This window comes from Papio anubis, chromosome 2 (assembly GCF_008728515.1).
Source record: "Papio anubis isolate 15944 chromosome 2, Panubis1.0, whole genome shotgun sequence".
NCBI lineage: Eukaryota > Metazoa > Chordata > Mammalia > Primates > Cercopithecidae > Papio > Papio anubis.
In genome coordinates, this window is record NC_044977.1 from 79,330,657 (window position 1) to 79,353,222 (window position 22,566).

Sequence of the window (22,566 nt, forward strand, 5' to 3'; positions counted from 1 at the left end):
TCACTGATTAATCAAATCCTCTTAGATTACTACCATGTTTTTAAAAAAAATTACAAACTCTCCATGAGCATACTTATAACTATATCTTTGGGTTCATCTTTAATTATGCTCCTAGGATTTGTTTCTGGAAGCCAGTTGGTTGAGTCACAGGCTTGCTTGTGGTGTGATGGGCTACAAGGGAAGAGTAAGTGGTTGATTGTGGGTAGATGAAAGGGAAGCTAGAGAGGAGATACCAACTGCTAGGGGCTACCCTCCTTTCTCCAGTAGAAAGTGGATGATGCACCAAAACTGAGAGATTGGAAGAGAGTTTAATGAGCAGAAGATTGACAGAGGTGTGGGTAGAGTTAAGGGAACCAAAAAAGATGATGAAACAACTATGGAAAGTCTGAAGGAGCAAAGACAGAGAACAGAATTGCAAGAATCCAATGAGAGCCCTAGCTAGGAACTAGGGGAAAAGCGTCACTGATAGAAATTATAGTCAAAGCTAGAAAAATGTGGGCACTTGTCAAAAGCCTCAGCTGTGCAGTGGGAGATGAGGAGAGAGGAAATGGGCAATAGATACCCCCAAACTCTTTCCTCCAATTCTCTGGTCCCTTAATGCTGCCTGCCATTGTCTTAGCCCTATAGAAACCAAAGGGCATGGGAGCTGAGTCTGCAGAGATCAGTAAGGGAGAGACCACAAGCAGGGCAGAGAAGGGTGGAGAAGAGATAGGAAAGGGTGAGTAGAGGAAAACCAGAACACCAGCTTGGATATTTAAACTCTAGGATAAGGCACTTATCCTGTGTGAGCTTTGCTTTCCTCACCTGTAAAATGCGCATAATAATACCTACCTCAGAATGCGATCGTGAGAATAAATGAAGAAGAGCACTTAGCACAATGGTATTTTGTATACTTGTTCTTCATCAGAGGCTTAACAATGGACCATATCAACTTCTTACCATCTTGTCCATTTATCATGTCTTACAAGTTCATCAAGAGGGAAAGTAGCAGAGAAACTTACCCTGGCACACCGGGACCTTATATTTAGACTTGAAAAGTTCTGTACACCCTAGTGAGGTAGCCATTTGTGTTCTGAATTGTGCATATCAAACCGTTGTGCTCTGGTAAAAATCCATAGAATTTTTCACATAGTTGGATAATTAGGCCACATGCTGTTGGCTCTGCTCAAAAATGGTCATTTAAGTGTCTTTTTATTATTTCTGGCATCCGCTGGGAAATTTAAATAGCTACTGCCGGTGTGCTTTCTATATGCTCTTTAAAAAATGCTGAAATTGAACAGTTTAATAAAATTGCTGGACTGTCAGCTTCACCAAGCTCTCCCAGAGATAAACCTGAAAAAACAAACTCCATACCCCAAAGTAAATACTTCTATAAATCAGGGACTTTTACAGGTGCTCCCTGGGGAGTGTAGTTTGACTAATACGGAGTTTCGTTTACAAGCAGGGGTGGAAGCTGGAAGCTTCTGAGGTGATTTGACCCCTTCATTTTCCTTTGCTTAACACAGATCTGTATTAAAAATGGGTGGCATTTTTAGTATGCCACCCCAACTAGGGGACTCTGATATGTCATTTCTCTAATTCTTAAGTAGAAAAATGAGTAGCGCATAGTGTAAAATAAATGAATATATTTTAAATACATGAATATGTAAATACACAAATATGTTTTAAATACGTAATTACCAGACTGTTTTAGGAAGTATAATTATTGAATGAATAAGGTATCAATTAGGAGGACCAGCTTGCAGTTTCTCAATCTTTACAAGGTTCTGGTCACTATTTAAAATGCTTTGTGCACATTATCTCACTTCATCCTCACAGCAGCCCTGTGAATGAATAGCGTTTTCTTCATATTACCTATAGGGAAATGGAGGTTCCAAGAAATGAAGAAAAATGGTTATGACAGTGTCATGTTTAGCAAGTAGCAGAGGCAGGGATGAAACACACATGGCGTTTGACTCCAGAGTCTGAACTCTTAACCGCCGTTCTATGTCATTTCTTCCCTAAATGTTTATGGAGAAACTTGAGAAATTTTGTAAAAAAATGACAACTTAGGTAAACCCGTGTGGGATAATTAGGCACAATTTTTATTCCCATAAACCACTTGCAGATTGTAGACATGTTCCTTGGTTTCTTACTAAAAAGCACCCTCGAAATGAATCCCAATATTAAATCTACCACACTAGTTGAGCTGAGCTAAAGGAGTTTTATGGCCAATGAAGCAAGATGTTTATTGCATATTTGGTTAACATTAATGAGTTTTGATTTTTAATGATCAAATGTTATTCAAAGTTTAACTTATACTAGTTATACCACATGCTGAGAGGCATCTCTAATTGTACATGTATTGACTGTGAGAGGATGCAAAGTAGGATTCCACAATTTTAATTAACTGTTCCTCCTCTGACATTTCATTACTGGTTCCGGAAGTGGTAGTAGATGGCAGACAGTTACCTGTCAGAATTTTTATTTAAAGGAGGTAAGATGGAGAAATGTTAGCGTTGTCTTGGTGATTGGAGAGGAAAGCGGGGAAGGCAGAGAAATGGCTGATAGTTTAACATGTTAATAACATGTTTGAGTAAACAAGGCTTCCAGCATGTGCGGGTAAATTTTAAAAATTTGAGCAGATAGACAAAAATTGAAATAAAAAATAAAGAAATCACTAACTTCAACTTTTGCAACTTTTATATTGCAAAAGCAATTTCTTTCTCCTGAAGGTGGGTACCTCCTAGACATCATATATCTTTACCCAAAAGAGTTTTTGAGGATTTTCTGTGAGTTCCAAGGGGCAAAAATGTGAAGGTCAAAGATAATGGGTTCCCATCTGACACTGGGCTGATTTGCCAAGCACCCAGGATGCATTTCTATTTCTTTTTTATGGTAAAAGCCGGAAAGAACACTGTGGAGTTTAAACACGGTTTCTGTATCTGGTGCCCGCATGGGGAGATGAAGGTAAAGAGGCCAATTTATCCAGCAAATGTGCCCAAGCAAGTCGAGAATAATTACCTCCCTTGACATCTGACAAAACTTTGCTGTATCCCCACAGAAAATCTACAGGCAGTCCTTCCAAGTCATTTTCAGAGACCCCACCATGGCAGGTGAGCTTATTTATTTATTTCTATTTTGAGAGTTCCACCTTTCTAGACTCTCTTTTAAGGTTTGCCTCCTGCATAATGAATGGAGATGAGTGGGTATTTCATTACCAGGTATCTCCCTGCTGCAGGCAGTGCCTGGAGAAGTTTCCCTCTGTTTAGCTTTCAAGCCTCATTTATTTTCTCATGCTTTCTACTGTGGGCAGAGCCTGGCTGACTACATTATTAAATTACTGTTATTACACTGTGATGTCTTGGCATGATCGGGGCTAAGTTGGAAAAGATAGTGTTGGGCAGGGAATATGTCTTGCCCCTTCCCTAAACTGCCCCAGGTGGTCCTTGGCTGGCTTGCTGGGTCTGTTTCAGCAGCAGAATTCTCTGAAGACAAAGGGAAGGTCTGATCATATTTGAAGCATTTTTTTCTAGCAAGTGTAAGGAATGGACATTTCACTTTTATGTAAGTGACTTTTGATTTAAGATCAACTGGATAATTCATGATGGTCATGTTTTGGGGGAGAGGGGATAGCATTTCATATTCAAAGTGATTTGACATTTTAAAAGTTACAATGTTATTTAAAAAGCTATAATATCATGAATATATTTACATGTAATTCATTTTCTGTTTACACAAGCTTTCAAAGGCTGTCTATTCTCAGCAGAGAAGTTTTAATTAAAAATATTTTATTGCCATTCCAACCCTCCTTAAGTGAAGGTACTGTTCTTCACTTCTGTTTTTCTTTCTCATGTACTCTTGATAACCAACCCAGCCTTATTTACAATGAAAAAGTTATTACTGTTATATTTTAAGTGATTTCTCATACGCCACCACATCACCAATGCTGTACAATACCAGCATATAGTCAGTGCTCAGTAAATTCTTGTTAAAGGAGTGATTCAACACGGCGCATGCATTGTATGTTTCAGCCATACTGAAATATGTTTTAGCAAAGACACTGCCTGGTCCACCTTTGGAATTTTACCCACCACTCAGAAGTGTTGTTTGCCTTTCAAGTCTTAGCACTTTTTAGACTGCTTATTTGTGAGTTTTCTCCTCCGTCCCCTATCTATGCACAGTTCCAGTATATGTATTAGGTGCTTAATAAATATCTTACTGAATGAGTGAGTTACCAAATGAACCTATACTTACACAGTTAGCCCTCAGAGAAATTGTCTGTGGCAGTTTAACATTTTTGTAAACCATAAAATAATAAAAATGAAATTTGAAACATTATTTTTCTTGTTCAGTCCTTAACTCAAAGCTCTCTAATGCCTCCCTGTTCTCTTTAGTAGTGGTTTTCTAATGATGACAATCTGATCATGGGATCATGCCTTTTTCCTGCTTAAAAGTCTCTCAAGGGCTTCTCCTTACCCTTGGGATAAATGTAATTTAAATTCTTTAAACATGACTGAAAAGGTTCTACCTCTCCAGCTACAGTTCTCCCCACGTCCTGTTTACTCTTCCACATGTTGATTGTGCAGTGTGTTGAACCCAGGAGGTTTCTTCTTCCCCAGGTCCTTGGCATGTTGGGTTTCTTCTGCTTGGGGGCGCTTTTCACCTCACTTAGTTAAGTCCTTTTATGTTTCAGTTGGTCTTATTTTAAATATTACCTTCTCAAGGAGGGCTTTACTGCCTACTCTCTGCCACTACCGCTGATCACCACCACTATCACCCCACCTGCCTCTACCGACATAGACAGTTTTCCTTCTTTGTATGTCTTTGAAGTATTTTACCAATAAAATGGAATAGTTGAATAATACGGGATGTTTTGAACAACTCATATGAAATATTAAGTTAATGCAATTTAAATGGAAAATTTCTGCAATCTTAAACTTTTCTCCCATAAATTTCTCTTGACTATTTTGGCAGCTCATGTAACCCTTCCCCATTTTCCCAAAGCATGCATATTTATTATAGGCAAATGCTATGCTAAGTGCTTTATATGCATTTACTCATTTGCTTCTCATACCAGCCTTATAGTGGATACTGTTATAATCTCCCATTTTATTGAAAAAACTAAATTCATTGAGCTTAAGAAACTCACACAGCAATGAATGGCAAGCTGAGGTTTAAGTCCATGCTACATGCACTGTTTTTTTTTTTTTTTTTTTTTCCTGAGACGGAGTCTGGCTGTGTAGCCCAGGCTGGAGTGCAGTGGTGTAATTTCGGCTCACTGCCACCTCCACCTCCTGGGTTCAAGCGACTCTCCTCCCTCAGCCTCCTGAGTAGCTGGGACTACAGGCTCACGACTGTAATTTTTATATTTTTAGTATTTTTGTATTTTTAGTAGAGATGGGTTTTCACCATGTTGGCCAGGATGGTCTCGATCTCCTGACCTCGTGATCTATCCGCCTCGGCCTCCCAAAGTGCTGGGATTACAAGCATGAACCACTGCGCCTGGCCTATGCACTCTTATTCACTGTAAAAAATATACAGCTAGTGATTAGACAGGTAAAGTATTTGAAGACCTGGTAAGTATTTGAAATATGTGAAAACAGCCTTGTTTGTGTATTGGTTATCTTCCATTTATCCTTTCCTACCCACTCTCTGCTTTGCTCTTTGCTTGGGAAGTTCTCTGTGAACTCTCTAAGGAGGCTCCCACCTTGTCCCTGGGTATTGCATTAATCCTTGGTTTCTCCACACCATGACTACACTTGGTAAGCATTTCTGCAGATCACCTTATTGAGTATTTTGTGTGTCATCTGTTTCTTGCCCATATCATAATTGATATAGACACCTATTTTTTTAAAAAAAAAAAACTTAAAACTGTAGTTGTAGTTGTGCTTTTGTAATTCACGTGTAGTATAAAGTTGTGTTTACTTCTTTCCACTTTGTGTCTAAGTTTGTATAAAGAAATGGTATAATGGAATTAAAGATTGCCATATTTCATGCTGTCTTGAAAAGAAGAATCATGCCACACTCAAAAACAAAGGGTGTGTTTTCAAGGAATTTGACCTTGTTACAAGTTGGAAAACCACAGTCCTACAGAATATTTTCCAGAATCCTTAGTCTGACATGAGGCCCCCTGCATCATCTTGACAAGAACTTAACTTTCTTCTCTTTTCCACTGAGCCCCCTTTGCTTACTTTAAAGGTCGGCTTTGCTCTGTGTCTGCGTAGGTGGTGACCCAGATATTTAGTCCATGATTGACTGCCATTAAAGCAACTCACTTTTTTTTACCCATAGAAGTTTACATATGAGTAAAATTATATGTTATTCCATAAATAAAATACCTTATCATAAATAGGAACTAAAATTTTAAAGAGAAGTACAAAAAATTAAAAGTAAAATTGTGCCAGATTGGCAAGTGTTACAAAGGTGCTTTAAAACATTAATGCTGAATTAATACTTTTTCATTGCATGTATTAGAAAGATTAAAATCAAACGGAAAGAGATATAACTTTATTATTCTTTGGTTTGTCCTGTCAGTGGACCATATAACCCCAAGGTTCCATGCTCTGATGTTTGGGGAACACTGGTATAATCTATGTGTCTGCCCCTGCTGTGCTCTCACCCCGAATGCCTTCTTCCTCCTGGTTTCCTTTCCCAGTTCTTCTCCATCCTTCTGTTTGAACCATTCCTTCACCCTCTCATCCTGCACAAATCTCTCCTCTTGAACTCTCTGACACTTATTGCCTGTCCTACTCATGTTGGCTTTTGATCACTAATGCTTTTTAGTTGACATTTCAGTAGTTTACATTTTGTGTCTTGCCTCCCAAATTATCTGCAAGTTTTTGTCTCTAAACTATGTAACAGATAGACACTGGGACCTATGTTTCTGGAATTTCATATCTAATAAGAGTTTAGTAAATGTTTGCTGAGTTGAATGAATTTAACCAAAGTAAGGTAGATGCTGTTTTCTCAACTATGGGTATATTAGTTCTCACACTGCTAATAAAGACATATCCAAGACTGGGTAATTCATAAAGAAAAAGAGGTTTAATGTACTCACAGTTTCACATGGCTGGGGAAGCCTCACAATCATGGTGCAAAGCAAAGGAGGAGAAAGGCACGTCTTTTCTTTTTTTTTAAAATTATTATTATACTTTAAGTTCTAGTGTACATGTGCATAACATGCAGGTTTGTTACATATGTATACTTGTGCCATGTTGGTGTGCTGCACCCATCAACTCGTCAGCACCCATCAACTCGTCATTTACATCAGGTATAACTCCCAATGCAATCCCTCCCCCCTCCCCCCTCCCCATAATAGGCCCCGGTGTGTGATGTTCCCCTTCCTGAGTCCAAGTGATCTCATTGTTCAGTTCCCACCTATGAGTGAGAACATGTGGTGTATGGTTTTCTGTTCTTGTGATAGTTTGCTGAGAATGATGGTTTCCAGCTGCATCCATGTCCCCACAAAGGACCCAAACTCTTCCTTTTTTATGGCTGCATAGTATTCCATGGTGTAGATGTGCCACATTTTCTTAATCCAGTCTGTCACTGATGGACATTTGGGTTGATTCCAAGTCTTTGCCATTGTGAATAGTGCCCCAATGAACATATGTGTGCATGTGTCTTTACAGCAGCATGATTTATAATCCTTTGGGTATATACCCAGTAATGGGATGGCTGGGTCATATGGTACATCTAGTTCTAGATCTCATACTGTTTTCCATAATGGTTGAACTAGTTTACAATCCCACCAACAGTGTAAAAGTGTTCCTATTTCTCCACATCCTCTCCAGCACCTGTTGTTTTCTGACTTTTTAATGATTGCCATTCTAACTGGTGTGAGATGGTATCTCATTGTGGTTTTGATTTGCATTTCTCTGATGGCCAGTGATGATGAGCATTTTTTCATGTGTCTGTTGGCTGTATGCATGTCTTCTTTTGAGAAATGTCTGTTCATATCCTTTGCCCACTTTTTGATGGGGTTGTTTGTTTTTTTCTTGTAAATTTGTTTGAGTTCTTTGTAGGTTCTGGATATTAGCCCTTTGTCAGATGAGTAGATTGCAAAAATTGTCTCCCATTCTGTAGGTTGCCTGTTCACTCTGATGGTAGTTTCTTTTGCTGTGCAGAAGCTCTTTAGTTTAATTAGATCCCATTTTTCAATTTTGGCTTTTGTTGCCGTTGCTTTTGGTGTTTTAGACATGAAGTCCTTGCCCATGCCTATGTCCTGAATGGTATTACCTAGGTTTTCTTCTAGGGTTTTTATGGTATTAGGTCTAACATTTAAGTCTCTAATCCATCTTGAATTAATTTTCGTATAAGGAGTAAGGAAAGGATCCAGTTTCAGCTTTCTACTTATGGCTAGCCAATTTTCCCAGCACCATTTATTAAATGGGGAATCGAAAGGCACGTCTTACATGGCTGTAGGTGAGAGAGCTTGTGCAGGGGAACTCCCATTTATAAAACCATCAAATATTGTGAAACTTATTTACTACCATGAGAACGGTATGGGGGAAAGCAACCCCATGATTCAATTATCTCCACCTAGCCTTGCCTTTGACATGTGGGAATTATAAGAGTTACAATTCAAGATGAGATTTAGGTGGGGACACAACCAAACCGTATCAATGGGTATAGTTCACAGTCATAGTATGCTTTTGTGTTTAGTTGGGATGCACAATTTTTATCTTTGCTGCTTCTCATCTCCATTGAAGTTACATTCTAGTAGGGGACATAGAGAATGAACAGATATACATCTAACTACATGATATAATATCAAGTGGAGTTAAATAATATAAGGAAAGTAAATCAGCATGCATTTGATAAAGAGTTTTATTTTTTTTTAGATTGGGTGGTTAAATAATCTCTTTGTGATGAGGTGACATTTGAGGACACCTGAATGAAGTGAAGGAGGAATACATGTGAATATTCGGGGGACAAGCATTTTAACTGGAAGCAACAAGACCTGAGGGTCTGAGGTGGGACTGTGCTTGATAGAGGCCAGTGTAGGGAGGAGAAAGAAGTGGTGGGACTTGCCACTGGAGAGGTGACAGGGATGGATTCCATATGTGGCCTTGTCAACCATGGTAAAGATTTTAGATTTTAATTGTAAGCGAAACCAGTAGAGGGCTGAAAAGAAGGAAATGATGTGATCTGATTTATATTTTTTAGAAAATCATTTCAGCTGCTGTGTAAAGAAGAGGCTGAAGGGGACAAGAAGAGAGTCAGGTGGCAAGTCAGAAGGCTCTGGCTGTGTGCCAGGGAAGGCAATCATGGTTTGGAGCCTGGTCATCTTACTACACACAAAGTAGGAAGTAGTAACAGATTAGGGATAAATTTTGAGGGCAGAGCAACTGTGTCATTCTTTCTAATTTATTTACTACTATCCAATGCATTCAAAGCAGTGTTCTCTGTTGGCATTTATTTTCATTTTACAATTATGTTAAGTCTTAAGTTTTATTTCTATTTACCCAATATTCTTTCATTTACAGTTGTTTTTGAGATGGTGCTTAATGACTAATTAGCCAATAAAAACTGGGGTTCTATCTGGGGCAAGAATGTGTTCATTCCCATGGCAAATTTATTTATCTGACTTTTCAAAAGTAATTGCATTTTTGTATTCATTCTTGAATACTGTTTCAAAAATGTTGTCATTTCCCCAAATGACTATTTGGGAGATGGATTTTTTTATGCGATTCTAATTCTGTATTCTCTTCCTTTTAATACTCCCATCTCCACTTTATATTACAAACTTCATCAGACTACTGCATGCTATTATAGCTGTCGTCACCATGGGGAGAAAATGACTAATTGAAACTGCTTATTGATATAATAGAGCAGGTTGTGACACTTGGCAAGAATGCTGGAACGATGGGTTCCAGCTGATGTTATGTAAAAATATTCAGCCATGAAATATGCACTTGCGGATGGCTTTCTGCAGATGTCTGCAGAATGCAGATAGTCTGTATTCTGAGAAGGTTTGCAAATTAAAGGTCTATCTGACCAGTTAGAATTACACCACAGTGACGACAGTGGCGCAGTGGGTAATGAAATGGCCTTGAATCTTGGGCAATAATAATTATAACTGCCTATGGTAATGAGCAAAAATGGGTGATTTTTATCCCCACTCTTTTTAAGAGAGAAAGGATCAGTTGGCAGAAAAATGATGAACTTTTGGTTATTTTGGAATTTGTTCAATGCAAGATGTATTGCTATCATGAATGGAAGTATGAATTGTTATATTGTCTTTGAAAAGCTATTTGGCTATAACTATCAAAATAGAATGCATATATACCTTTTGACCTAGCAGTTCCATTTCTAGTAATTTATTTTAGAACTATAGTCATGCAGGTGCACAAAATTCTATGTACAAAAATATTCACCATGGCATTGCATTTAACAACAAATGATTAAAAACAGCTTAAGTGTCCAAGCAATAGGAGAATCTGTAAATAAATCATGGAATATCTATACTTTACAATCTTTGTAATAAAATTAGGCCATCACAAAAAAATGGGTCTATATATAACCATCTCTATGACATTGTTAAGTGAAAAATGGGTTAGAATATAGAATATGACATTATTTGTAGTCATGGAAATTTAAAATGTGTCTATATGTTCACATATGCATATGTTGAAGAGGGTACAGAGATCATTAACAGCATGAGTGGGAAGACATTTTTCAATGTACTTTGGTGTGGTTTCAGTTTTTCACTTTGTATGTATGTTATCTATTCAAAAGCTGTAAACTAAGAAAATTGTGAATATTATATCTATGTATATTTTTACTCCCTGATGTAAAGATGTATTTGGTTCTTTCTGGGCTGCATTGCACCTGACTTTTGTTTTGACAGTATTTCTTGGTATGGCATTTTGTAACTTTCTTTTAGAACACAAAGTTTCTTTTAGAACACCTTTTATTAGGATATCATTGTGCTGACACTTTTAGTATTGAGGTGGTGACTCCCCTTCTTTCTTTATTTCTTGTCGTGACTTTACAGAAATGTAGTTCTAACACTTTCTTCCAACGCTTCTATCCTTCCTGTCCAGGACAGCTATCTGTTTAAATAAATGGCAAAATCATTCAAATCCACTGGCTTTTGAATATCTAATGGGTATATTTATGAAAATGCTTGGACGCCTCTGAAATTATAGGTTCAGTTCTTTTCAACAACAAATAGAAGTTAAATACTAGTAATACTGCTTATTATAAACTTTTAATAAGCCCTCTTCTTCCCCAACAAGGTAAAGAGCAATTGTTTGAACTGTATGGCCAAAAGCTGTGTCATTCCCCACTTTTATATGTGGTATCAGGAGACCCTGAGAACAATGTTTAAAATGTTTTAATCATTGTGATAGAAGGAATTAATGTATAGTACTATTCAGAAACCCCATTGCTCATATTAGGTTTCTGGGGTGGGTGGGGGAAAGAAGAAAAAAAACAGATGGAAGAAAAATACACTCCTAAAAAAGTTAAATAACAACTTGTAAATTTCATTCTCTGTTGTTGGAAAACCAAGTCATTATACATGAATGTGTAATAAAACAAGTGTTTGGAACATTGAGGTGTATGAACTATGCAGTGTAATCAGAGCTTATTTTCCTGCAGTGGAGATTGAAATTTATACATTTCTTCTAAGCAGCACCTTTCATTCCATTTTTATTTTCTAAGGGAGAGTAAAATTTACAAGTTGCTGCTTAACAATACCAAAAGTGTTAGTTCCTATACAATGAATAGTGAAGTTTACAAGTTGCCATTTGACAATGCCCACATTTCTGTTTGTTTGTTCCCCACCCTCTCTACAAGGTATAGTAAAATTTATAAGGTTCATAAAAACCCTTCATTATTAATACAAGATTGTATTGCTGGTGGGGATTCCACAAATAGCTTATGAACGTATCTAAAGGGAGAAGTAAAGGTGGACGTTATGAGGCAGGAAATTCTTTCAGGAACATTGAATTTATAATCATCATTGAAGAACATGCAGAGATATTCATGGCCTTGTGTCCCTATGACCCCATTCCCTTGGCTCCTTGATTCTGTTGTATCCTTTGTGTGTATTTCATTGGATCTTTTTTTTTTTTTGAAATCCTTACTCATTTTCCTATGCAAGTCTTACTCACTGCACTAGCCTCCTTCCGTGGCCATTCTCCTCCCCTTCCATTCTCTCTTCCGAACACTCAGGATGGTTATTGTGTGCATGATTAATTAAATAAATGATTCATAGCCTTAGGACATCATTTCTGTTATTATCTAGCACTGCCACTTAAATATTTTATTATTACAGTATTTTATTGTTATTAAAATTTCAAGATATGTATTCCTTATTTTACCAATTGTATTATAACAAGCTCCTTGAGGGGAGATATCATGCCTTAAAATTCCTTATGCTCCCAGTGGGGCCTCGCATATAGTTGTGTAATTGAAATGAAGTGGTATTTGACCAATCAAGATAACAGAGAGATGAAGAAAGTGAAAAGTAACAGATACTCTGTGGTAGCTTGTCTGCAAAAACTGTTGCTAAAAAATCCTTCCATACTGTCTGTGCAGACCTCTTCTCCCGTCAAGAAATAAAGTCTTTTTCCTCCCCTTGACATTTGTTTGCCTTTTGACTCAATTTGATCAACAGAAAATGGCAGAAATGCATGGTGCTAGTTCCACATTTAGACTTTAAGATGCTGATTCACTGTCTTGGATCCTGGTGCCATCACTTAAAGAAGTCTGATCATGCTGCAGGAGAGAGGCCACTCCATTTGGAAAGAGGTCCTGAAGAACAACAAAGACATGGAGAGAAGCCCAGCCAGACCCCAGCTGTCCCAGCCAGGCCAGCCAAGGGCATGCGAATGAAGGGAAGCCAGCTTGCATCTTGCAGTCTGTGTTGAACTACCCCAGTCAACACCAAATGGAGCAGAGATGAGCCGCCTCACTGAGCCCTGCCAATATTGAAGAAGTAGGACAAATAAACTGTTGTTGTTTAAAGTCACTAAGTTTTGGGGGTGATTTATTAAGCAATAAAGATCACAGAAACACACCCAAAGTGGGATAAGCAGTACATTAAATTTTCTGGTCTACAGCAGTGCTTTTCAGACTTTACTATGCATACAAATCACCTGGAGATCTTATTATAATTCTGGTATACAGTAGGTCTAGGGTGAGACCTAAGACTCAACATTTCTATGAAGTCCCCAGGTGACACTGATGTTTTGTTCTGTGGTTCACAGTTTGAGTAGCATGGGTGAAAAGAGGCAAGCCCATCCATTCAGAGATTAACAAGTTGCTTATTACTATCAGGCAGATGATACTTGCCTTTTTGTTGAAATTTCAAATTCTGTACTGGCTCATTCATCTGTATATTATATATTCAAGTCTCAACACTATAGAGTCAAACAAATATGTGTTTTGACTAAGGTACTTGGCTGGGCAAGTCGTGTTTTCTTCAAGTCTAGTTTTCCTCAGAGTAATTATATGCCGTTAGGCATGGTGTCTGTTTAACCAACATGGATGCTTTGTGGCAATCATTAATAATGGCAATGCTTTCCCCTACTGAGTGCTTCATTGTGAAACAGGCTCTGCACTAAGCTCTTTGTTCTAAATCTATTTCCCTCTACCCTCCTAGGTTCTCCAGCTGTGGCCCTGTAAAGTAGAGTGAAAAATGACAGATTAACATGAAAAAACCCAGAAGGTTATTAACATGTGTATTGCACATACACATGGGAGTACCCAGTGATGAGTGACTCAAAGGGATAATTAAAATGTGACCTTATATAGCTTTTTTAAAAAGAGCAATAAATTTTTAGAGAAATGGTAAGACATAGGAAAGGACTTTGGGTTTCTGCAAACTGTGGGAAAGTAAATATATGGGGGAACTAATGGAAGGGCTAGTTAGTAAAATTTGTTACATAGATTCCTCTGGTGTCTCTTCCAGCTAGTTGAATATCTAGAGTTATCTCTGATGATTAACTTTTTCTTTCCTGAGAGGTGGGGAGGGCACCTTTATACATTTATATCCTGTTTTATGGCAAATAGGGGGAAGACAGAGAGCTTCTCCCATATCTGCTTCTTCTCAACTGCCTTCAGCTCAAAATGATCCTCATGCCAAAGTGGCATATTTTGGGGTGGCATATTCTGCCACTCCTCACCTTTATATAACATTTTCTCACTTAATTCCTATAATAACCCCATGGGATAACTGGCATCAGTTTGTTGATGAAGAACCTAGGGCTCAGAGAGGTTCAGTTACCAGCTTAGGTTACTCAGTGAGTAAGCTGGGATTCATTTCTGGGTGTGATCTCATTCCACAGTCCAGGCTGATAACTGCTGTGCCACGTTTACCCCCACCACTGCTCAGCCAGAAACCTAGCACACATGAGCTTCAGGCCTTCTGATTACGTGTACTGCAGCTCACATTCTATTCTGTTTGTTTACTAGTTTATTCTTATTCTAGTGATAGTAGTAGTATACATATTTTTCCTCCATGCAGTATAATTGATTTGGGAGATCCTGACAGAGGTACCTGAAATATGTGTGTGTACCTGTGTGTGTGTGTGCGTGTGTGTTTATGGAAGAGGCGGAAATACCTTTAAACCCATGAGTTGGGAGATTTAATTTTTTTTATAGCAACATTCACATAATTATTGTCAGCATCTTACAGTGGTAAAGTGCTGACATGAGAAAAGTCACTACCAGAATAAATATCAGTTATTCTTTAAACCTCAATAGTTTCTTGTTTTCATTGTATGTTGGCTATTGAAACAAAAATAATTTTACCCCCTCCCTTTGCTTCAGACTTACTGTTTCATTCTCTATGGCATTTGTCAAACAGAAGCTACTACTGTTAGAGGTTTTCATCAGAGCAGCATAAAATACTTCTTTTAAAAACCATAAAAAAGACTCTGATATGAGGCCTGGTTTGAAATTAGACTGCCAGGACATCTCTTCACTTGTCGGCTTTGAATGACTCTTCTGTGTTCTCTTGAAGGTTAAAGAAACTGACAGTGCTGGAAATGGCAGTGCTTGGTGGGGCCACAGCCAGTGCTCTGCAGGGGACCCTTACCATGAGTGACCTGGGTTTAAAGGAAGATACCAGGATCTCTAGCCAGGAGGCTTTGCTTAGCTCTCAAATACCTTTACTATAGACATGACTGTTCTTTAGAAATCACATGATGATGATAATGATGGTGGTAGTGGTGATGGAAGGGTGTGTGTGTGTGGGTGTGTGTGTATGTGTGTGTGCATGCTGTAGAGAATAAGTATTCCATAGAATGCAGAAATAAAAATACATGTTTGGTAAATGAGTAACACACAAAAGGGTATCATTAAATGAGACTTTTTGTAGTGCCAACTTAATCCTTATTGTCCTTTATAGCCAATTAAAAGAAAAATATCTTTGAAAAATGTCCAGAGACTATTCCCTGGTTCCTTATAACTAGTTACAAATATGATGTTGGATATTACTTTTAAACCACATACTGAAATGTGGACAAAAACAAAATGAAAGCTTATGATAGATACTCTGAAAGTCAAAAACAACATTGGTTCTCATGTTTTCCTGCCAGTAAGTTAAGAGCCATGACTTTATTTCTGTCTTTAAAATCTCTGGTTTCTTTCCTTTGTAAGTGAGTAAAACCAAATTTGGATTATCCCAAGATAAAAGGAAAGGGTAAATATTGGCTCCCATAATTGCGCATCCAGTGGGGTGAAACTGGCTTCTGTTTTGGATGGCTATGTTTGCCTTATTGTATCTTTACAACTGTCTCTCCCAGGGGTGAATCTAGGGTTTTGTGGCCTGAAGCTCATACAGTTTAGAGAGCCTTCTCTATAAGAAGGTTATAAATGAACGCATGAACACATTGCTAGAGAAAGACCTGTGAGCTTAAGATGTAGTAGCTTCAGGATAAATTTGCCTCTGCTCTCACCCCCATCATGGTCCTCCTCTTCTCCATGTGGTCTTCATCTTTTCTTCAGCCACAGTCTTTGTGGTGGGGGAAGAAAGATTTCTAAGTAGCTTCAGACTTAATGTGAATGTAAGTGTCCAGGATCTCAGAAAGCCTTCTCTCTAACTGCTGATTCATACACCTCCTCCAAAAGATTCTGATTGGTTAGATTGAGTCACATTCCTAGCTCTGGCGGGGGAGATGAGGCACCTCAATTGAAAGCCCAAAAGAACCACAAAGATTTGGGGAGAGGGTAAAAGGAAGGTAACAGTGTGTTAAAGGAATCAGAAGTTGAGCATTCAAAATAATAGGTGTTCATTTCTATGCTTCTCACCTGTCCTTATAGATCTAGGAGGGATGTGTGTTCTAAATTGGGTGTATGAAACACCTATTCAAACTTGAATTTTCAGGTCTTTTCAGGGATTAAGCCAGCCTTGGTAAGAGTAAAGACTATATACTGAGGCATGTTGGGAGGTAAATTTCTGGTTTTGCCAAGTCATATATCACTAGGTATCTTTTAAATGAAAGGTACTAGGCAATGGTGTCTGTCTAGGAGCCTCTCCCTTGTATGTTTAGAATTCATTCTCAGCTATGCTATGAGAAATACACATTCCACTGGTCAATACAGCTTTTTGTCATAGAAGCCCTGTGGGAAATTGCAAAGAAAATGAAAACCTGTTTTGTAGCTTCCTTATTTGTCTTTCCACATCCTTTAGATTTCTTTGTCCTTTGCCTCCTCTCTGGAATGGGATGATAAAAATAAACTAGAATGATGTGGAGTGTGTTGTATCCAAAACAAGTATAGAAAGCATCTATATATACAGAGAACCACATCACAATACTGTATTATATACTATCAGCATATCAGAAATGTAAACATGTTTCCACTCCACAACAAATGAACTCATTCTGTATGGCAGCTGCCATCCATTTAAGATTACCCCCCCGTTTTTTGTGTTTTTTTTTTTTGAGATGGAGTCTCACTCTGCCACCTAGACTAGAGTGCAGTGGTGTGATCTCAGCTCACTGCAACCTCCACCTTCTGGGTTCAAGCGATTCTCCTGCCTTAGCCTCCTGAGTAGCTGGGACTACAGGTGCACACTACCACGCCCGGCTAATTTTTAGTAGAGACCGAGTTTCACCTTGTTGGCCAGGATGGTCTTGATCTCCTGACCTGGTGATCCACCCGCCTCAGCCTTCCAAAGTGCTGGGATTACAGACGTGAGCCACCGCATCCTGCCAAGATTACTCTCTTTCATAGATAATATAGTAGCTGTAATTTTTGGAAGTACATGTTGAGTATGAGAATATTAGCTAAGGTATGGCAACAATAATTAAAATTACATTAAAAATAGGAGCATACCAAAATGCAAATATTTGGAACAGCTGGGCTCTTTGAGGGCAGGAGTCCTGTCTTAGTCATTTTTGTGTCCCTTAAAGCTCCACAAAGTACCCTCCATATGTTAGGCGTTAAATGAATGAGTGAAATGAATGATTGAATGAATGGCTCTGCTATTACAGCTTCTCTTTGTCTGTTGCCCTGCGTTTTCAAGCTTCGGCTCTGGTCATGATTTCTATCTCTTCACTGCCCCCCCCCCCGCCCTTTTTTTTTTTTTTTTTTTCATAAGAGACTTCTATATCTTTTTATATCCTGATCTTTTCTCTTTTAACCTTTGATTCCTGACATTTCCCTTTCCATTTCTCACTTTCTTTTACAGTACAGCCGCCTTTGTCTGTTTCAGTCTCTCTGCTCCATAGCTTTTTGTGTCTGTTTTTCCATTCTGTGACTTTCCTCTTTTCTAGATACTGTTGGTGAGCTGGTTACTCTATTGAGTTAAAGAGGGCACCCCATTGTGCCATTGTGAAAGAAAACTGATTAATTGACTAATGATATAATTTCTACTGTGTCAGGGGTCTTTTGGGGCTACCTACTGAGGAAATGGACCACTTTATAATGGCATTTTCAGCATAGTCTAAACCTCAAAGCACCTGTACTTTTGTTCTTTTTTCTTTGATTTAAATATCGATCTTCAGACTTTCTTTATATTCTCTATTGTAAAAATAATACTCATAACTGAACATGCTATTTTTGGATGCTGTGTTTGTAAAATTTAACACCCCCACTCCATCCCACCCCAGAATTCCAGTTATTGCTGATCTTCTTTCCAGCACACGAAAGAGAACTAATTGGACCCTCCAGAATTCTGCATTGGGCACACAGGAGATATCAGTTGCATGTAAACATAAGATTGGCATGATTAATGTGTTTACTCTTCTAAACAGACTTATTTATTTGAAGGGCAGAGTATTGTGACTATGATAATAAACTTTGAATCTAAATTTATTAACTTCAAATTCCAGCTACTCCACTTACTAGCCTGAGCAAGTTATTTTACTTCTATAGGTTTCCATTTTGTCTGTAAAATGGATATGTGTAGTATCAATCACATACAGTTATCGCAAGGATTAAATGAGTTAATATTGCAAACCTCTCTAAATAGGGCCTGACACAGTGAGCCTTCAAAATATGCTAGTTATCCTTGATTAATTTTTGTACAGTCTGTCCCAATTACTCTTCCCCCTTGAGGATTCAGTTATTAACATTTTGTTGTAATTGTTCATTGGCTTTTTTTTCTCTCATTTATTATACTTCAAAAAATCATTTGCATTTCAGTTGTAGATATCATATTACCCCCTGATGTTTAACCTTATATCTCCTAAGATGACTATGTAACCATAACACTATTATCACCCTCCACATGAAATTTAACATTGATACGTAATCTAATATATTCAAATGTTTCCATTAAATGTTTCCCTCATACCTTGTAATGTCTCTTTTTCCTTATTTCTGTTTTCTTTTTAGAATACAACCAAGGATTACACATTTCACTTAGTTATTTTGTCTCTTTGGACTCTCAATCTAGAATATTCTCCTGCCTTTTATTTCTCTTTCATGAGTCTGTATTTTTGAAGATTCCAACCCAGTGTTTGTGGAATGCCATACAGTGTGGATCTGTCCAGTTGTTCCTCACTGTGGGCAAAAGTGCTACCTAGGTAATGTTGCTTGCTTCACATTGGATCACATAATTTGTTTGTGCCATTTTTGGTGATGCTGTTTGATCTCAGATATTCTCCAGGTCACTCCATTTTTAAGGTTTTTGTTTTGTTTTGCTTTTTGTTTTACTTTGAAATTAGTATCTGTGGGGTGATACTTTGAGACTGAGTAACTATTTTGTGTGCCAAGAACCTTTCACTCACGGATTCTGTTGTCCGTCGATGATTTGTGCCTAATGATGTTTTTCTCTTTATATTATCATTATACATTTCTTGGCTGACGTTGTTTGTTACCAAAAGAGGCCCCCACCTCTGTATCCATAATAGGATGGATGATCATCAGTATAATCAGAACAATTTATTCATAGAGCATGGGTCTTCCTTTCTGCTGAAGTAAATTATATGTCTTATTTGCTGCTTGTGTCATAGCTTTCTTTAAAAAAGGACACTATATTTTGTGCTGAAATATAGCATACCTACAGAAAAATACACAAATTACAAGCACACAGCTCAATGAAGTTCCACAAAATGATACAGCTATACTTAGCTCCTTATTCTTTCGTGAGCCTCAAATTGTCCCTCATTTAGCCGGTAGGATCCTCTGATGCTAGTTCCTATATCGTTTTGACATGTCTCCATCAGTCTTTGAGTATGTCCTTGATTAAAAAAAGATATATCAACCTTACCTTACATTTTCCCTACCCCAATCAAGAATCAGTCAAGCCCTGTCTCCCTTTAGTGGAGAATGGAATTTAGAAAGTTTTGGCCACTAGGTGGGCTCTTTGCTACTGGGGTGCCATTGCCGCTAGGAGATAGGTAGATTAGATAGGTTAGATAGGTAGATACATTGACAGATAGATAGATGCATGTATGTTACCATGTGCAACTCAACCACTCAAATTCAGCATCACAGGATTCTTCCACACTTCCCCTCATTTCATATTTGTATCTCCTTTATTCCACAGTGAGATCCTAAGGCATTGATTCATTTGCTCCATCCTATAGTACACAGAAAATAGTTTCAGAATGACTATATCAATACCCCTCCTGACAATCAATCTACTAAGTAAAGTTCAAGATTTATTTGGACTTATTTTTTTCCTAATATTCCACTAAGGATATACATTCAGAATACTGTCTTCAGAAATTATTTGAATTTATTTTTTTCCTCTGTGATTATTTATGTTGATGTGATATATCATTAGAGCCATTTATGTCCTGCTTGTATGCAAGTTTATGTTTTGTTTTATAAATGCTTTTTAAAGTTTTTATTTCAAATATGTAAAATTTTACATGGTTCAAGTCAAAACTGATGTGGTTCAATTCAAAACTAGAAAAAAAAATTGTTCAAGAAAGTCCCACTCCATCCCTACCCTTCCAATTCCATTTTTACTCACCCTCTTTGGAAATATTTTCATTAGTTTCTGGTTTATCCTTCATGTGTTTATTATAAAAAGAAGCAAATACATACATATATACATATGCTTCCTTTTTATACAGAAGTTAGCATGCTATGTATACTCTTTTACCTTGCTTTTTTATCCTGGCAATCATTTAATATCATTTTATAAAGATCCACCTTGTTCCTTATTACAGTTGACTAGTAGTTCTTTGTGTATATTGGTTGTTCACAGAAAGGACAACTATTGGTTGTATCTGTGGATGGCATTTAGATTCTTTCCAGTATTTTTTACTGGAAATAACACTACAGTGAATAATTTTATGTCCATGTTTTTTCATACAGTTGAAGGTGTATGTTCAGGGTGAATGCTGTAACTGACATTGCTGGTAAATAAATACGTAGATAGGTATGTAGATAGATAGAAAAGGGAATAGATACATAGTTTGTTAACTAATGCCAAATTTCCCTATATACAGGTTATACCCTTTTGCACTGTAACTAGCAATTCATGAGAGGGACTGTTGCTCTACCCTGTCTGCTAACAGAGTATATTGTCAAGTTTTTCAACTTTTGACAGTCTGGTAGGCAAGAAATAGTATCTCAATGTAGTTTTTTTAAATCAACTTTTTTGTTAAGAAGAGTTTTCGGTTTAAGGAAAAGCTGTGAAGACAGTAAAGGGTTCCTGTGTACACCACACCCAGTTTCTCCTATTGATAACCTCTTATGTTAGAGTAATATGGTTATAATTCTTAGTGTAGTTTTAATTTGCTTTTCCCTTATTATAAGTAAAATTAAGCGTATTTTCATATGTTTAAGGGCAATTCCTATATAATCTTCTGTGAACTACTTGTTCTTCTATTTTGCTTATTCTAAACATGGGTTTTAAGAATTTTTTTTTTTTTTTTTTTTGATGGAGTCTCACTCTGTTGCCCAGGCTGGAGCCCAGGCTAGTGTGATCTCGGCTCACTGCAACCTCCACCTCCTGGGGTTCAAGCAATTCTCTGCCTCAGCCTCCTGAGTAGCTGGGATTACAGGCGCCTGCCACCATGCCTGGCTAATTTTTGTAGTTTTAGTAGAGATGGGGTTTCATCATCTTGGCCAGGCTGTCTTGAACTCCTGACCATGACGGTGATCCACCTGCCTCGGCCTCCCAAAGTGCTGGGATTACAGGCATGAGCCACTGCTCCCAGCCAAGAATTTTAAAATACATATGGGGTGATTGGTGCTTAATCTGTGATATATTTTATACATGTTTTCTCCTAGCAGGCGCTTAATTTTTGATTTTGCTTATGGTATTTTTTGCCATGCAAATTTTAAAAAAATTCAGGTAATTGAAATTCTCAATCTTTTTTTTTTTTCTTGTTTTGCATTTGGATTTGAGTCATAGTTAGAAAGGCTTTCCCCACATCTAGTTGTACAGAAATTCACCCATGTTTTCTTCTAATACTTGTATTGTTTTGTTTTTACATTAATCGTTGCCTTGATTTTTAAAACGAATCCTGTTGGATCTCAAGGCCTAGCTGAACTCAAAGGATTAATTCCAGTAGAGGTTGGTTACTAAAGGGAAAGGAGAAAATGGAGAAGCCATACTCCTTACCTCTCCCTACCTCTCCTAGGCAGGAAGATTGGGAATTTTGGATAATTAATGCAGGGCTCAGCTGACAGAAGTCATCACTGAGTAACTGAAAGGATGGATGAATAAATGAAATTCCAAAGAGATTAAGCGTCTTACAGATCATGCTACCTCTGAAAAACCTGATTAGCACCAAAGCTGGAAAATGCGAAATACAAACAAGTGATACTCTTTCTGGTTTATAGGTTGTCAGGTATGAGAAACCCTAAGTACCTTGGATCCTGGGAGGGAAGGTTCAGCTTTTGAAGAGGGCTAGGCCTGTCTTATTCATTCTTGTTTCCTCTGTGGAGTCTCCTTTCTTGATCGTGGTTACTTTGGAAACAGTGCTATTTTGGGTATGTATCCTCCAGAGGATATAGGCTAGAAAAACCTGACTTCCTCATTGGCAGTCCAATTCTTGGAGCCATCTTGATGCCAGATGTACAGTCATTTTTTTCCTTGTGTATTTTTGCTATGTGTTGAAGACACCAAATAGCTGAATTAAATGTGTAAAATTGGCTCAGAAATCCAGATGTTTAGAGATATAGCGCAACTTCATTTATTACCATGTGATAATATTA

At 37.7% G+C, this 22,566-nt stretch overlaps 1 protein-coding gene across 14 annotated transcripts in view; it reads left to right on the forward strand.

The window, feature by feature from the left end:
- FHIT (fragile histidine triad diadenosine triphosphatase) overlaps nt 1–22,566 on the forward strand; it is a 1,487,995-nt gene that overhangs the window by 301,583 nt on the left and 1,163,846 nt on the right. For 3 of the 14 annotated variants that reach the window (XM_021933556.2, XM_021933565.2, XM_021933573.2), the window contains one exon: nt 3,044–3,095. The exons of the other annotated variants lie outside the window; for them this stretch is intronic. The gene's annotated coding sequence lies outside the window, so the exon portion shown is untranslated. The remainder of the gene's footprint in view (nt 1–3,043; nt 3,096–22,566) is intronic. 14 annotated transcript variants of the gene reach the window in all.